Genomic DNA, 15,947 nt, shown 5'->3' on the forward strand with positions numbered 1-15,947 from the left:
AAACTCATTCACCCTCATTTTGACAGTTGACATAAAACAAATAGACAACACTTTCAGTGGAACAACAATAACTAACATACAGTGTGAGCTCAGCAGTCAACTTGTGAATTGTGCAGTGTGAGCACTTTCTGTCAGAGGCAATTTACTCACAGAATGAGTTGGAATTTAAAAACACTTCTATAATACAACTAACTAAATATGATCAGTTTTCAGTTTTATGAGTAATCAACTAACCTGGTGCTCTTACAGGTTTAAACTCCAATAAACTAGTAGTTAAACAACACTTAAAAAAATAAACTGGTAGCTTCATCTCATTTTATTATCATTTCCAGTTGCAGGTTCATATGGTAAGAGCATCTTGACAAAGTGTCTTTTCGTTTGTGTGGGGGCGGTTAGATAAGTGAAAGCGCTAACATTATGAGAGGCAGATGTGGCCATGCTTGGCCCCACTCCATTTCCGTCACCTTCTTTACTGTCAATGGTCATCTCTCTGTCCTCATTTCACATGCAGATACAGAAGGGTCTCTTTCTCTGCTCCTCCGGTGGGCTGAAGGAACTCTCTGTGTGCCGACGCTGGAGGGAATAGTGTCCTTTTCACTGCTCTCTGGCCGAGAGGTCGGCCCAAGCGGACACAGGATAAAAGCTACTTCCCTTGGAAAGCGAGCTAACACACAAATCCACATAAGTGCACAGACACAAACACACTCACTGAGGCCGATTTATAGCAGGATCCTTTCACTCCAGAGTCTCTCTTGAGGGAAAAGCAGGTGTTGAGCCTAGCTGCTTGGTATGAAATAAGATCTGCATTCGACATGTTGCATAATTTTATTAAATATATGAACCATAGGGGTAAACAACAGGTTAGCAAAAATAAAAGGGTCTGAAGAGAAATGGTTCAGTATGTATATTATGTCCCTGTTAAGATTTTGGCACAACGAAAGAGTAAGATTGTGGCATGAGAAGCCATAAAAAAAAGGGGGGGGGGGGGGGGGGGGAGCTGTACTCATGCAGATTCAGGTTGCAGAACCAGGATTCGTGGAAACTTCTACGTTAGTCGTCAACCGCTTGGTTGTACTCTCCACTGCCACCCTCATGACTGGAGTAGTCCAACCCCGCAACTTAAGACTGCAACCATACTGTATATCTATTTCCTGAACAGAAAAAACAGTTTTACAAATGGCTCAGCCATTTCCGACACTTGGTTTCTCATAGGCACAGCACATACCAAACAAAGCAGATGAAAACAACTGAACTGGACACTTGCAAATACATTAAGAGACTCCCCAACTCAGAACAGGGTATTGACTTAAGCACATATAAACAAACTTTCTGCAATAGAATAACTTCAATCACTGGTGTTCTCATTATTTGGGGAATATATTTTGATTGGATATGCTACACCATTCACCATTGATTAAAATCTTGAATCGCAGCAAAACCAGTGATCACTAGGCGGCCATTCATTAATTGCCAAACCCCACAAACAACACAACAGTTTGGTCAGTTCCACTCCAGCAATTTTACGAGCCAAAATTTGAGGTATGTGCAGGCTTAAGATGTGCTGTGGCTCAAATTAAGTTACAAATCACTTTCAACTATTTATTTAATGACACAAACAGCCAAACTAAATGAACATGCTCACAAGGAGCATGGAGGAGATACTCACACCACCCAACCCAACTGACTACAAGCTCCTGATGTCACACACAAGGCGATGCTATTTTAAGTCCCTGTAAAGTGAAAATAGAAATGTCATTGTTTTGTAAATTCTAAACACTATACAGAAGACTGCTGTTAACAAAACAGGAGTCTCTCTGTATTGGTTCTATTGAATAATGTTACCACTGTATATATTTCCCTTGATTAGCATGTGAAGTATGCACCAATCTAGCAAGATGTTGTTCAGAGAAGACAGACAGATACCGCTTAAATGAGAAATGTTCAAGACTGCATATGAGGCAACAAAAAAAAGATATAATCATGCTATAGGTTGTTACAATCTGTCAGGTGAACAGATTCCAACTTGAAAGACATTTAGGATAAGAATGACAAGGGAGAGTATGATTGACAACAGCAGCTGAGACCCAATTTTAACTTGTTTTTATTTTTTTTGGACAAGTGACCAGCTTTGAGATCCAAATGGCCCTGGGTTAAAACATGCCGGATGGTGTTGTTTTGAAGGCTTTGCTGCTTCCAATGCAATACTACGCCTTTGGCCATGTAGTTAATTCTATTTGCAGCAGTTACTGCTGCTTTGCAAATCAACTACTGGCATGATCTCTGCTGTTTTGAGGGGTACAGGGGTGGAGGCGTTTCAGTGCCTGTCTTAAAGATAAGAGGATTGCTGAATACTTAAAAATGAAATAATAAATACGTGCACAAACTTGATGTAGCAGAAGCATGGAAACTACATTCGTATACTGTCACAAACGAAATTGCACTTGAACTCATGATGGGATGTATTCAATTAAGTTTAAGGAATACAGTGTGTAAAGAAAGCCCATTGTATTCTGGTGCTCAACACAATGAAAGATTATAATTTGTATTTAAAAAAAAATAAAAAATAAAATCTTTACCTAGCCCGGGGTTCTCAATACAGTCTGGCCATATGCTCAGATGAAGCATGACGTCATTGAGGACACGCTGGCAGGGTCATTGTGTCGCAGAATGCTAAGGAGGCGTGCTTGCCTACTCATTTGTTTGTGGATGGTCTGAATACATTACCACCTACCAGTTGTACAGCCAACATCACACCATGTCACTCTCATTCGCTCTCTCTTTCGCACACACGCACATGCACACACGTTTGTCTTTGTGTCATCGTGGGGACTTCTCATTGACATAATGCCTTTCCCTAACACTTTCCCTAACCTCAACCATCAAATATGATTGTCTAAACCCATTCCTTACCCTAACATCAACCATAACCCAACTCAAACCTAAACTCTAAAGCCAAGTCTGAAAAAAAAGAGGTCTGAACTTGTGGGGACCACCAAAATATCCCCACAATTTCAAGTCAGTCCCCACAATGGTAGTTAAACTTGGAAAACACGCCTGTATGTATGGTCTCCACAATGTAGCAAAGACAAAGGCACATACACACGCACGCGCACGCACACACACACGCATGCCCACCTCTCCTTTCAGTGCACTCAATCGTCTGAGGGAGCCCTTTGTCACCCTCCGTTGTCGTGACAACCAGACTGGGCTGAGCAAATGCAGAGTGGACGTTTCGCTCTCCTGGTCTGTGGGCATTTTAATCAGCTTGTCACACTGTCTGCGGTCAACCAATACACGTGTCCCCAATGGCAAGGATGCTACTTAACTTGTTTTTACAACATTATACGGACAGTTAATTTTATGGTTAGGCTCTGGGAAACATCGAGCCTGGTTTTCTGCTGCCATTATTGAATTCCAGATGCTACAATGAAAAAAGGTCTCATATTCAGCCACAAGGCAAGTGACACAGAACCAGAGCATTATTGCTAATATGCCAGAGCTGCTTTCGGCAGAGCCACCAGTTTAAATCAATTTTATAGTTATGAAAAGCAGCCTCAGGAGCCCTTGAAAGAGTCTGACGAATCCACATCTATTCCTACAGGAACTAGTAGTAGAAATGTTGAGCCCATGATTTTTTTTTATTCACGGATATGTTTTAAAGCACATGACCCATTGCAAAGGCAAAACTTAACTTGTAACATGTTAAGTGGAACAAGTCCTTCATCTTCCTCTATTGTACCCCTCTCACTAAACACTTGACACGTGGCTGCTATCTTAGGTGTCTATCTGGATGCCCAGCATTTTCTAAATGTTTAACCAGGCATGGGATTCTCTGTGCCCTCTTGTGATGAACACTGGTGCAGTATCAACACAAAACCACCACACTACAAACAAATAAAAAAATATTCAAACTTGTTGAGAATCTCACTTGTTGCGTATGAGAAATGAATCAATATTTTTTTTCTATTATGCTAATGTATTGTTTCACATTTGAGACACGTGGGTAACTTGAGATCAATTCAAATTCAATGGCCCATCCACAATTCCCCTGTGATTGAAAAACATATATAAGTCGCACTGGAGTATAAGTCACATTTTTGGGGGAAATTTATTTGGTAAAATCCAACACCAAAAACATACATGTCATCTTGAAAGGCAATTTAAAATAAAAATAAAAGAGAGAACAACAGGCTGAATAAGTGTACGGTATACTAACGTTACATGACTGACATGCCTGGTAATGTCAGTAACGACGTAACATATTAAGAGTTTGTAGCGAGCAATGACGGGAGTCGGAGGCGGAGTGTTGAAGCACGGAGCCAAAGGCTGGTGTTTTATTGACATCAGCTTGTGAGGTCTAAACAGCAACTCCCCACTCAGCTAGAAGCTAACAGGCTAACTCCCCTTTTCCACATAACAAAACCTTCCCACCCGGAACTCTCTCTTGGTTCCAACGTTCCGTGTGTGTTCCCATCACTACAAGCTATTCATATAACTCTAGCATAAACAACATGCTAACAAGTTTACCAAACTATCAGTTTCACTCCAAATCACTAAATCCAACGAAATCTTCATCCTCGGTGTCACTTTTAAACAACTCCCCCAACTCGGGAGGTAGACGATGCTCTTCTACCGGCAATGTTCAACTTATCAACACAGGCCTAGAGCTGATATGCAGCGTCTAATTCACTAACGCCAGCGAAATAGCCACACTGAGTTTGCGTGACGCAAATAACGTTTTTGGAAAGCATGTATTAACCTGATGCAACCTCGATCCCGGAATCATGACAGCAGTGCATGGCACGGTGCACCGTCGCTCTTCGCTCTTCTCTGGCTGTTCACGCAGAGAGGAGAGAGGAGAGAGAGGAGAGAGGAGAGAGGAGAGAGGGGAGAGAGAGAGAGAGCGAGAGAGAGCGAGAGAGAGAGATAGAGAGAGAGAGAGAGAGCGTGAAGGGGACATTCCTCAATGTTGGTTTAGGACAACGTAATCCGGGCTGATCGGCAATGGCAGGGAGGCATTTTACAATCATTTTTACGAGACCAGATGCATACTGTACGCCCACGCCAACCTCTGAAAATATATTTCTAAAAAACGATTGCACCAATAATTTGTACTTTATGAATGAAGGACGCCGTTGTCGTCCTCTCTGCTCTGTACAGCTTAATGGCGCTATAAACACTTACTCTCGGTCTAACCCCGCTTTCTGATAATGTCATCTTTCTCGCAACTGTTACTATAACAACCATGTTCTTGGTGCAAATCCATTGCCATGTGGTAAATCAAGTGCAAATTTGCTCCAAGCTGTCAGTTTTGTGGGCGTGTTTGCGCCGGTATATGATTAGAGCAATATCCTTATTGAATAGGTGGGTAACTGGGCGCAGACTGCGGGTGCAGTTGTGGTGCAATATTTCGCGTTATTACCGGACGCAGCGCATTCTTAGTGAATATAACCCTAAGTTGTGTATATTCATCGACATAGCACTGCTTCCTTTTCATGGTGTTTGCTCTACGGCAAATAATGAAAAATGCCCTGTTTACAATAATAAAGAAATAATAATAATTGAGATTTGCATTTTAGCAATACAAATAAATCTTGAATACACTACGCAGCCACATTTTTAGTTGAATCGTTTAGGTAGTTTATGATGTTATTGGAAAAAATACTGAATACGCAATAACCTCTTGAGACAACTTATTTTTGCTTAAACCAACAAGCTTTGAATTATTTATTTTGTGTAGACAGTGTTTCAATATTGTTACCTGATTCAATAAGACAAAATCAATTTGGCTTGATGGCATAATATATACCAACATACAGACAGCTCATTAAACAGTTATGTGCTGTCGAGGAGCATTTTACTGTACAGTACTCTGAATTGCTTTATTTATTTATAATTGAGAAGTGCCAATCTGGGCTTTGAGCAAATCTGGGAGTGGTAGGCTGAACTTTTAACCCCACTGGCAGTCTGATAAAAGAACAGTTGTTCTACCACCAGACTGTCTACGCTTTCAGTCTGGGAAGGAATAAGATAATAATGTAGGAATTGTTCATGTGTCATTCCTGAAACATATGTATTAGAAGATGAACATGCAAAGGTGATCCCTGGTAAGCCTAGCTCCTTGTCAACAACAAATTTACATTTTGAGTATTGGACTATCATGCAGAAGTCAAATGTTGCCTAAGGAATGCACAAGAAAAAAAAAAGAGAAGAAAAAAAAAAAAGACAACTAACACTTGGTCCTAACAGTGTACTGGCACATACACTGTTTTTCATACCAGACAATGTTTCATCTGAGGCCAGGGCACCCATGCAGGCATAATCCTCCTGGATCCCCCAGAAAGCACCAGTGATGGGTGTTCCTAATTCACCTTTCATTGTTGATAGCACATAAGAACAAACAAAGGCTTATTGGGAAGCTACTGGTTCAAACTGAACATCCTGGTTGCAGGGTGATCATCTTTTTGGTACAATGATAGGTTTATGACTTTAAAACGTGTCTGCAATTAAAAAAAACAAAAAACGTATGTGTTGCCAAAATTTCATTAAACTATCATTCAATTGCAAATTTAGGGGAGTTGAGAATTATGATGTGCAACTGGTTGTGGGACACTCAGTGAAGAGTAGACCTCTGCCTCAAGGCAGAACACCCACGTCCTGTAGCCTGTAATGTCCTCCATCGTCTGTGGTTGAGGGTGTTTACATTTTGATTAATGCATGCATGCTTTCTGGATCCCCCTATCTGTATTCTCTTTTTTTTTTTTCTGTGCTCATCCAACACCACTCAACAAAGTGCCATGAAATGCAAGTGAATTTTTAAGGTATGCTAGTAATGAACTTACATAAGCAAACACAAACTATTCAATCACAATGAAAAATCTTCCGACTGGACAGCATCTCCAAAATGTCAGCGACAAAGGGCTTAAAATGCAATGAAAATGTAAGGCTTTACAAATTCAAACATGACAGTAAAACACTTGTAGTAGACTGTAAAATGAATGGATATACAGTAAGATTAGTGAATAATAATGTTCTGGTTAGGGACCATCAGAAGTACACAACACATCACAATGGATATGTTGTAGGGGTTATATGAACAATGCCACTTTTGCATGTTCTAATAAGTGAATGACTGAATCCAATTTCCTAATACTTTCTTCTCTTGACAAATGAGTGGCATTTTGGGGTGGGTGTGATATTCTGGCCTTCTGTCAGCAAGCTGAGTGACAGACAGCTTCATTAGTAAGTAAAAGAACGCCCCCAGAGACACGCCTTCAAACCCAGTTTCCACCCTCCTCAGCTTCCTTGGTCTGGAAGAGGGAGGACAATCTAAGCAGGTTGTTTTTGAGTGGGAGGTCTTCAATTGTCAAATGCTTAATAGACTGCACTCTCTCAATCTTGTTCAATATGCAACACACACACACACACACACACACACACACACCCACACACACAGTGTAGTACCACTCACACTCGACATTGCCCCACTATCTGAATCGCTGGCAGAAAATCAAAGATGATTGATGAGAGGAGCTTGCCTGTGTTAAAGCTCAGATGTGTGTGATTGTGATCTGGAGACAAAGGAGTTATTGCCAAAGGGTTAAGCGTCCGATAAAACCTGCGAGAAAGCAGGCATAGGATTCTAGATGTCATTAATCACAAGGACAACACCCTTTTCAATTACCTGTCATCTCTTTCAAATGAATGGCCACCAGTGTCTCCGTCAGCTGTAGTTGGCCTCTACTGACTTAAAAGTACATCGGCTATGTCATCGAATAATAATGAAATTAAAAGCATCAAAAACAGTGTTATCAGACAGCCGCAATGCTAGACCCCGTTTCCAACAGGCGAAAGCACTACAGATCGGTCAGGCCTGACAAATTCCAACCAAACTGTGCCACGAAGCATCAAGATGTCTTTGTTTGAGAAGGGCATGGGCATGGACCCAACACTAATATGGCTAATGGCTTAGGGAACCCCGTTGCTTTTTTAAATGAGGCCGCTGCTCCCCTCGTCCAGTGGGGGAAGAGAGCAAAAAGCAGAGATAAGAAACAGCCAAGGCGGCTGGCAGATTTGGGAGAGCAATATGGTTTAACTCTGATCTTGAAAAGCAAGGAGGGGCTGGGACGCAGAAGGTGTGCATGTGTGTGTGTGTGTGTGTGTGTGCGTGCGTGTGCATGTGCATGCGCGAGACTCTTGAGAGTAGGGCAGTCTACAGAAGGACTGGCTAGCAAATTAGAATGTCCCATGAGACATTACGACACCTGGGATCATCAATGATTGATCATACCTGGGGGATTTTAACAAAAACAGAGTAAGGTAAAGGGAAGAAAAACACTCAAGGTCTATAAGTTGACATAAATTTTAGAAAGTGCAAAAAACAGCTCAACAGGGGAAAAAAAAAGACAATGTATTTATTATTATTATTATTGTTGTTAATAATAATAATAATAATAATAATAATAATAACATTATTACACACACACGCACACATATATATATATATATATATATGTATATATATATATATATATATATATATATATATATATATATATATATATATATATATATATATATATATATATATATATATATATATATATATATATATATATACATATACATATGTCATTTATAAAATAAACATGTTTTATTGGTACAACAAAAGTAATGGAAATTGAGTAAACCTGTGGTAAGTATTAATATTGTTATTTTAATAATACTAAATTTTGTTTATGTATTGTTGAATTCAAGCGCTTCCGCAGAAGATAAGTAATCCTCAAATGTATGTCAGGCAACTTGAGAAAGCTGTAGAACTGGCTCTGACCATCGCCTGGCATGAATGCTGAATATTTGAATAAAGGCTTGGATGCACGCTCAATCTCAGAACTGATGCTCAGAGATGAATTATTAATGAGAAGAGTCTCAGTGATGTTTCGGCTTAATTGTTATCTTTGAAACCAGACCTTTCCCTTTGTGTTTAATGCAACAACAAAAAAACATCAATATCGGTCTTTTCATTTAATCTTCAGCAAAAATGTTGATTCATGTGAAGTCAATATTGTAGTCAATAGAGCTGTGTTTTACACCAAAGTATTCTCACAGGCACCAAGTATAAAGTTGTTACTAGGGGTGTTCTATTCTGCAATATATCGCGATACTACAGCACGCAATTCTCGAATCGATTAAATAGGCAGCCATATCGATTTTTTAACATCCATTTTTGATGGAAAAATATTCAACAAAATGTCTAACTTTCATAACTTAAGCATGGAAGAATGTTATATTAATGGAACATTAAGCCTTAATATTTTATTTCGATGCTGTTTTAACATGAAAAAGGTTACAACCTGTTTGTTAAATATAGTGGCTAACAGTTATAAAACGGAAGTTTCAGATCAATAAATAATACATTTTCATACAAATCTTACAGTGTCTTCCCTCGCTATAACGCGGTTCACTTTTCGCGGTCTCGCTGTATCGCAGATTTTTTTTTTAAGTGCAATTTTGCATATTTTTTTTACAGTAATATACACATTTTATAAAATTTATGAAGGTTTGAACATTGTCAAAGTTTGAACAAGAGAGAAATGTGAGAACATGTAAATGCCTCAATGTGTATAAATTGTGCGGTCGGGGATTTTAGAGCCTTAAAACATTTATAAGAGCTGTAAAACATAAAGCTAACTACTTCGCAATTGCGGGTATTTTTTGGAACCTAACCCCAGCGGAAAACAGGGGAACACTGTATATGTACAAGTTTACTGAACGGTATTTTCTAAATTTGAGTAAAAAAAAAAAAAAATCGCAACAATCGACTTGTAAATTCATATCGGGATTAATCGGTATCGAATCGAATCGTGCCTATGAATCGTGATACGGATCGAATCGTCAGGTACGAGGCAATTCACGCCCCTAGTTGTTACTGTCCAATGACAAGAGTGTGTCATATTTATGTTTTGTTTGTTTGTAGGAGAAACTGCATTGTAGGGCTGGGCGATAAATCGAATTAATTTTATTAATTCGTCCATTGAAAGTGCCACGATGTGAAAATGAGCTAAATCGTGAATTCGAGGTGCTTATAAATAAATACACATCATCTAACCTTGAGCGGCTCACTTCTGTTTACGCTCGTTGTTTTGGGGTCCTTCGTTTGGTGGCTGGCGCGCTTGCTGATATCGCGAAGCTGCAGTATGTGACATCATCGTGTGGCGCACAGGAGCCCGCAACAGCCGTGCAGGCAGTCCACATCACCGCCTGTTTTTTTTTCCCCCGTTTCTTTTCACTAGCACAAACACGCACAGAAATTAATGAACAAATTAATTAATTAATCTGATGTGTATTGCGCAAAAGTTTGAAAGCAAACGCAGGAGCAAAGCTCCGCCGTAACGTCTCCGCGTGAGCCAGACGCAGAAGTATACTGAGGCCTTTACACGGTCTCCCAGGCAGCGAAGCCAACCCACGCCAACCGGCAGCGAACGAAAGTGACGCTTCCAAATCACCGGGAGCCCCACATCAGCTACTTTGGCCAAACGGTACGCTGCCTACTCGCGCACATTATGTCTGCTCCAGAAGACTAAATGAGAAATGGGACTCATGTTACGTCTATTGTATGGCATTGGTTCGGCTTTTACAAGAGCGACATAGAGCAAAGTACAAGCGTATGCAAGGTTTGCCGAACAGCTATTAAAACGAAGAATAGCAGGCAGCACAACTAACCTCTTCCAGCACTTGCGCCAAATGCATCCGAAAGAATGGGAGGAATGCTCACGTCTTCGAGAGTGCGGCGTGGCTAACGCTAGCAAAGATAAGTACACGCACACCATGAAACAACAAACTTGAGCTGTATTTAGTACCGGGGGAAACATTGTGACATGCACCAGAGCTTGTCTTTTGCCAGAGTCAGTTGACAGGATAGTTTTTCTTGCAAGGGATTTGAGTTTAATTCAATAAAAGGTGATGCTGATTATTTTTACGCTGTTGATCTTGATGTTCTGTTATATACAAATGTTATTGTGAGTTGTATATTTGCAGAATACTGGATGTGTGGTTTACAATACCTGTTTACAATTGTTAGAACTACTTACTTGTGGCAATTAAGTTATGCAAAAGCTATGAGTAGTTTTTTTTTCTTTTTTTTTTGCACAAGATATGTATGTGACATTTAAGTTGAGCAAAAGATATGAGTAGTTTTTTTTGCTCAAGCTTATATTTGGCATTTAAAGTTGAGCAAAAGGCTATGAGTAGCTTTTTGCACAAGCTTTGTGGCATTTAGGTTATGCAAAAGCAAAAGTAGTTTTTTTTTTTGTTTTTTTGTTTTTTTGTATAAGCTATGTATGGCATTTATGTTGAGCAAAAGGCTGTGAGTAGTTGTTTTTTTTTGTTTGTTTTTTGCACAAGTTATGTTGCATTTAAATGATGCAAATGATAGGAGCTTTTTTTTGAACAAGCTATGTTAAATTTTATGTAAAACTGATCAAAAATTTGTGCATGTTATTGTCTGAACATTGTGCACAAGATTAATTTTTGAATAAATCAAACCTTGTTTAATTTTTTTTTTTTTTTAAAGTTTTGATTAAAACCGAGTAAAATCGTAATTGTCCAGAATGACAGGAAAAAAAAAAAATTGGGATTTTAGTTTTTGGCCATATTGACCAGCCCTACTGCATTGTGGAAAAGGCATTTGGCATATTTATTCTGAATAAGAGCCATCACTTTTTTTGTTCATCATTTTTGTTCATTCATCTTCAAAACAAATGTGAATGGAAATACATACAGAGAAAGTTAGACGACTTTTATATTGTCTTTTAACCATACTGCATGAGAATACAGGGAATTACATTTTGAATAGTCAAAATAAGATACAGCAAGGATATATTACAGTCAAATTAGAATTCAAATTAACACAAGTGTCATCCTTGCAGTGATGTACACCATGAGGCAACTGATATCCTTTAAAGTTAAACCAGATGAATTAAAAGCAAGGGACTAAATAAATCTATACAGTGTAGTACACTGCTCCATGCAAATTTTTTAAAACATGAACAAGGTATTATGCAAATTATTCTATCAAACTTATGGATATTCTATCTAACTTTTGGATTACCATTTAATTTCATCTGTTTAGAAGAAATAAATGAGGATAAGGACAAGGACATGCTCCTAATCACAATGTAATACTTCTGTCAAATGGTTGTTGGGATTTTATTTCTCAACAAAGGCTCATGACCTGATCACCATGTGAATGTGGCAGATTTTCTATCCTCCACATTCATCACCCTGACACACACATGTGCCTAAAAATGTTCATTGTCATCTAGTGTGGCTTGTTGTTGGTTTCAATTAGTGGATTCAACATCTGACACTGGGCCATAGTAGTTTCTATTGATTGGCTGATGCCACACAAATGCAAGTGTCAAGGGCAACTGGGGCCAAACTGTGCACTGGAAAAAGAAAAGATGCAACAAATGGCAGCTGGGAGAGAGAGAAGAAGGCATACATGGCCTGCCAAGGTTGGGCTGAGTAAGATGAGGGGGGAGAGGAAGTTCCATTTAGCCAGAGAACAAAAGCATGATGGATAAAGGGATACATGACAAGTCATTGTTTCAGTCCCTTGGCTAAATCAGGGTTGATGTGATTATATGATTATTTCGGCAAAATTGTTTTATCAACAATTTTACTACCTTTACCAGGAAATGATCAAAGAATGGATTTGATATTATTATTATTATTATTTTTGTTTTTGTTTTTTTGGCATGTCCTCTAATTTAAATGGTTTCGGATGGATTCATGTTGTTACATAAGATTTGTGTGTGAAGAAAGAGCATGAGCCTCTTCAGGCTCCTTAGTGGTCTTCTAGTGGAGCAGTAATTGGATCAAGTATGTTTGTCCAGCTGCTAAATTGCACCCTACTAAGTGTAAACACACACGCACTATGAAAGCAACTTCTGCTCTATTTTTCAAGCTTCTGTCACACACCTTCATTTGAAAGCATGTTATTAGAATAATAATCATGGTGTTGATTTGACTGGAAGACGGAGGACCGCACCTGGAGATAGACACAGTGAACTGCTACCATCTGTTTATAACTGAGGAGATCATGAAGTCGACATGAAGATTTAGGTGTCTTCTTTGCAATGAGTGTTGCAGAAGTTGGAAAATGCATTAATTGGCTTCAAGTCATTTTTAGCTGTTGTCCAAACAACTAGTGTTTATGACACTTCCTATGCCAGTTGCAATGGAACTTTAAAGGGACGTAACAATTTTAAAGAAGAATGAAGAGAGTAATACAATGATGAAATCTGTATTGCAGATCGATGCACCTCATACCTGTCATGTTTTGATAGCAATGGCCACGCAAGTGTAAAATGATTCAAGGTGGTATCTAATGTTTACGTTCTAACAAAATAATATATTTACTGACACACCATTTGCGTTTGGGTCTCAGACAAAAATCCCCATTTATCGACATTATTTATCTATTGCAGTGTTTCCTCTAGAATTGTTTTTCAGCAGCGGGGACAGGCCATACTTGTACATATTTTGTACAAATCTGGAGATTTGACCAGGGTGGCAGGGGGGAGGGGTGGTGTTCGACACACACAAACAGCACTTATGGTGAGGCCTCCCAACTAGGGCTGCACAATGTATCAAAAAAAAATATCAGTATCGCAATATTGACCCATGCAATATGCATATTGCAAAGACATGCAACAAGTTTCATATGGAATTGTATGCTTTTCCCGCGACCCTTGTGAGGAATAAGCGGTCAAGAAAATGGATGGATGGATTGATCGTATGCTTTTATCTAAATGCAACAAGTAGGGTTGTCACAAGAACTGATACTTCGGTGTCAAGTCGATGCCAAGATTCTGAAAATGTGACGGTACTGCCTTTTCTACAATACCCGAAGTATCCTTGGTATCGAGGCGGCATATCTGGCCACGTCTTTTGTGTTGTTTTGGGGATTATTTTTTTTTCTTTAATCCCACACGCACTCACTCACACAAGCTTACATCATGTAAACTGTTTTGGGGGTTGGATATGAGTGCTTATCTGGCAACCCACCTAACGTTTAATGACGTCACATGACTACCCTCCCGGTGCGACAATAACAAGGAAGTTGAGCAACATGCGTGCAACATGGAAGTAGCCCACACATCTGCGTCGTCTTCAACTGCAGCGGCCCCTCAATTAGTTGAGAAGAAAAAACACCAAAAGTTGCGTATGACTTTGGATTTGAGGTTGATGCGCAGGGATTGAGATGCCGAAACAGTTTCCAGACGAAAAGGGAACACATCCAACTTAGCGAAACATGGACATCCAGACTTGTACAAAGAATTCAAGGCAAGTGTATTTGAATTCCCGTGTTATCATTGTTGTCCATATCTAAACTAATAACATTATTATGATGACCCCACACTAAATGAGCGAAGTAACGTTAGCGTTATGTTCAGCCTCGTCTGTCCCGCATAATAAAGTTAGGAAATTTTGCCGGGAAGCTAATTTACTGAATCACCTAAAGGAACATTAAACAATCCTGAAATAATATATCAAACGTTAATCGTTATTTTGTTGGTTTGCGTGTGTGACTGCGTGTGCGCGTGTGTATTTTTCATTTTACAGTATTTTAGTGTTTAGTACTTATTGTTTGTTTGTTTGTTTGTTTATTTATTGAACATATAAACATAACATATAAACATAAACAAGTAGCAAATAAAAAATTAATGAAGGAACTCATAGCAATTATTTGTGATGGTTTAAATGTCCAAGGAGGAAGAAGTTAAAAACTTATCTAGTCCTACTCCTTATTCTTTGTATCTTTTAACTTGTTTCATTATTAAATCCAGTAAATTAACACATTACAATAAAAGAAAATGTGTAATCCTGCTCATGTAGGCAATTTCACTTTAACATACGTACAATTGTCCGTAGCATATGTACATGAATTTCTTAGGCATACACAATAATAATACATCCTCGTACTCACATATACAATTTTCATTAGAGGTGTGCAAAATTTCCGATTCTTAGATTATTCACGATTCGGCCGTGGAACAATCGAGAACGATTCACAAACGTCCAAATTCCGATTATATAAATATGCCAAGGGAACCGAAACTAAAAGTGAACCGGAGCGAAAAGTACGCGGAACTGAAACGCAGTAGCGCGCGCGGTCTTCGGGACGCTTAATGGGACGGACCGAGAGTACACATCCACAACTCACGCCTCGAGATTCAAAACAAAAACAAGCATGGCTGAGCTGACCAACCCACCTCTTCGTGAGATCAGACCTGCTCCGAAAAGGCAAACAACTTCAGGCGGAAGTATCAGCTAGCTGGCTGCAATGCGTCGGTTAGCGTTCTACAGGGCACCGCGCAGTGATACGAACGAACGAACAGAAAAGTAGTGGCTGGCGGTAATGGCGTCTGATTTTATTCAGAAAAGAGTATTGTGGTGGAAATGTATCACGCTTTTGAAAACAAATAGTTTTTAGAAGAAAAACGCTTTATTTCCGAGACCCCAGCCAGCTTGCTGGACTATTTTCCTCTCGTCCAACGTCGAACCAGAACTGGTGTCACCGAACGCTGTCAGGGGTAAGTCAGTGCTGATCGCACACACGGGAGGTGAGGATCAAATTGAGATTCATGTTAAAAAAGCCGAACGATCCCTTTAATGTTTACACGTTCATGTTTACACAAGTTAAAAAGCAGAAAAGCACTTGAGGGTTTTTTTTTTTTTTTTTGTACCTCTGAGAAACTTTAATGTTTACATGTTCATCTTTACACAACTTAAAAAGCAGGAAAGCACTTTTTTTTTTTTTAGGCATTTGTATTGAAGTAGTAGTTCACATTGTCTTTCATTTATACCTCAGTGCACTTTTGAGTGGATAAAAATAATATATTTTTGCTCAGTGCTATGTTTTATTCTGTTGAAGACTGAAT

The 15,947-nt window shown here is 39.2% G+C and overlaps 1 protein-coding gene across 2 annotated transcripts in view; it reads right to left on the reverse strand.

Moving 5' to 3' along the window:
• Positions 1-15,947, reverse strand: part of plxnb1a (plexin b1a) — a 59,108-nt gene that overhangs the window by 31,064 nt on the left and 12,097 nt on the right. The window lies entirely within an intron of this gene.

This window comes from Festucalex cinctus, chromosome 2 (genome assembly GCF_051991245.1).
Source record: "Festucalex cinctus isolate MCC-2025b chromosome 2, RoL_Fcin_1.0, whole genome shotgun sequence".
In the NCBI taxonomy this organism is placed as follows: Eukaryota; Metazoa; Chordata; class Actinopteri; order Syngnathiformes; family Syngnathidae; genus Festucalex; species Festucalex cinctus.